At 47.0% G+C, this 2,904-nt stretch overlaps 1 long non-coding RNA gene across 1 annotated transcript in view; it reads right to left on the bottom strand.

The window, feature by feature from the left end:
• The window catches only part of LOC135573537 (uncharacterized), a 1,417-nt gene extending 702 nt beyond the window's left edge, over positions 1 to 715 (bottom strand). Inside the window, exon 1 of the long non-coding RNA XR_010464774.1 lies at positions 629 to 715. This is a non-coding gene — a long non-coding RNA (uncharacterized LOC135573537). The remainder of the gene's footprint in view (positions 1 to 628) is intronic.
• Between the last annotated feature and the right edge of the window lie 2,189 nt (positions 716 to 2,904).

The following is a 2,904-nucleotide window of genomic DNA, read 5'->3' as shown; positions in this document are numbered from 1 at the left end:
GAGAGAGAGAGGGGCAGAGAGAGAAAGAAAGAAGAAAGAAAGAGAGAGAAAAAGAGAGAGAAAGAAAGAAAGAAAGAGAGAAAAGAAAGAAAGAAGAAAGAAAGAAAGAAAGAAAGAAAGAGAAAGAAAAAGAAAGAAAGAAAGAAGAGAGAGAAGAGAGAAAGAAAGAAAGAAAGAAAGAAAGAAAGAAAGAAAGAAAGAAAGAAAGAAAGAAAGAAAGAGAGAGAGAGAGAGAAAGAAAGAGAGAAAGAAAGAAAGAAAGAAGAAAGAGAGAAAGAAAGAAATAAAGAGAGAAAGAAGAAAGAAAGAGAGAAAGAAAGAAATAAAGAGAGAAAGAAAGAGAGAAAGAAAGAAAGAGAGAAAGAAAGAAAGAGAGAAAAGAAAGAAAGAAAGAAAGAGAGAAAGAATTGGAGAGAGCATACTTAAATTCACACAGGACACCGGATAAGACAGGAGAAATACTCCAGATATAACAGACTGACCCTAGCCCCCCGACACATAAACTACTGCCGTATAAATACTGGAGGCTGAGACAGGAAGGGTCAGGAGACACTGTCTGATGGCCTTGAGATAGAAGCTGTTTTTCAGTCTCTCGGTCCCAGCTTTGATGCACCTGTGCTGACCTCACCTTCTGGACGATAGTGGGGTGAACAGCTAGCGGCTCGGGTGGCTGAGGTCCTTGATGATCTTTATGGCCTTCCTGTGACATCGGGTGGTGAAGCGTCTTGGAGGGCAGGCAGTTTTCCCCGGTGATGCGTTGTGCAGACCTCACTACCCTCTGGAGAGCCCTGCGGTTGTGGGTTCTACAGTTGCCATACCAGGCGGTGATACAGCCCGACAAGATGCTCTCAATTGTGCACCTGTAAAGGTTAGTGAGGATTTTGGGTGACAAGCCACTCAGTACTGGTACTTCCTGTATATAGCCATGTTGTTACCTGGTACTTCCTGTATATAGCCATGTTATTACCTGATACTTCCTGTATATAGCCATGTTATTACCTGGTACTTCCTGTATATAGCCATGTTATTACCTGGTACTTCCTGTATATAGCCATGTTATTACCTGGTACTCCTGTATATAGCCATGTTATTACCTGGTACTTCCTGTATATAGTCATGTTATTACCTGGTACTTCCTGTATATAGCCATGTTATTACCTGGTACTCCTGTATATAGCCATGTTATTACCTGGTACTTCCTGTATATAGTCATGTTATTACCTGGTACTTCCTGTATATAGCCATGTTATTACCTGGTACTTCCTGTATATAGCCATGTTTTTACCTGGTACTTCCTGTATATAGCCATGTTATTACCTGGTACTTCCCGTATATAGCCATGTTATTACCTGGTACTCCTGTATATAGCCATGTTATTACCTGGTACTTCCCGTATATAGCCATGTTATTACCTGGTACTTCCCGTATATAGCCATGTTATTACCTGGTGCTTCCTGTATATAGCCATGTTATTACCTGGTACTTCCTGTATATAGCCATGTTATTACCTGGTACTTCCTGTATATAGCTATGTTATTACCTGGTACTTCATTTACATTACATTTACATTTACATTTAAGTCATTTAGCAGACGCTCTTATCCAGAGCGACTTACAAATGGTGCATTCACCTTATGACATCCAGTGGAACAGCCACTTTACAATAGTGCATCTAAATCTTTTAAGGGGGTGAAGGATTACTATCCTATCCTAGGTATTCCTTAAGAGGTGGGGTTTCAGGTGTCTCCGGGAGGCGGTGATTGACTCCGCTGTCCTGGCGTCGTGAGGGAGTTTGTTCCACCATTGGGGCCAGAGCAGCGAACAGTTTGACTGGGCTGAGCGGGAACTGTACTTCCTCAGTGGTAGGGAGGCGAGCAGGCCAGAGGTGGATGAACGCAGTGCCCTTGTTTGGGTGTAGGGCCTGATCAGAGCCTGGAGGTACTGAGGTGCCGTTCCCCTCACAGCTCCGTGAGGCAAGCACCATGGTCTTGTAGCGGATGCGAGCTTCAACTGGAAGCCAGTGGAGAGAGCGGAGGAGCGGGGGTGACGTGAGAGAACTTGGGAAGGTTGAACACCAGACGGGCTGCGGCGTTCTGGATGAGTTGTAGGGGTTTAATGGCACAGGCAGGGGAGCCCAGCCAACAGCGAGTTGCAGTAATCCAGACGGGAGATGACAAGTGCCTGGATTAGGACCTGCGCCGCTTCCTGTGTGAGGCAGGGTCGTACTCTGCGGATGTTGTAGAGCATGAACCTACAGGAACGGGCCGCCTTGATGTTAGTTGAGAACGACAGGGTGTTGTCAGGATCACGCCAAGGTTCTTAGCGCTCTGGGAGGAGGGACACAATGGAGTTGTCAACCGTGATGGCGAGATCATGGAGCGGGCAGTCCTTCCCGGGAGGAAGAGCAGCTCCGTGTTGCCGAGGTTCAGCTTGAGGTGGTGATCCGTCACCCACACTGATATGTCTGCCAGACATGCAGAGATGCGATTCGCCACCTGGTCATCAGAAGGGGGAAAGGAGAAGATTAATTGTGTGTCGTCTGCATAGCAATGATAGGAGAGACCATGTGAGGTTATGACAGAGCCAAGTGACTTGGTGTATAGCGAGAATAGGAGAGGGCCTAGAACAGAGCCCTGGGGACACCAGTGGTGAGAGCGCATGGTGAGGAGACAGATTCTCGCCACGCCACCTGGTAGGAGCGACCTGTCAGGTAGGACGCAATCAAGCGTGGGCCGCGCCGGAGATGCCCAACTCGGAGAGGGTGGAGAGGAGGATCTGATGGTTCACAGTATCGAAGGTCTAGAAGGATGAGAGCAGAGGAGAGAGAGTTAGCTTTAGCAGTGCGGAGCGCCTCCGTGATACAGAGAAGAGCAGTCTCAGTTGAATGACTAGTCTTGAAACCTGA

Source organism: Oncorhynchus nerka, linkage group LG10 (assembly GCF_034236695.1).
Source record: "Oncorhynchus nerka isolate Pitt River linkage group LG10, Oner_Uvic_2.0, whole genome shotgun sequence".
Lineage (NCBI taxonomy): Eukaryota > Metazoa > Chordata > Actinopteri > Salmoniformes > Salmonidae > Oncorhynchus > Oncorhynchus nerka.
Note: the sequence above shows the minus strand (reverse complement) of the source record. Positions and strands in the feature narration are given on the sequence as shown.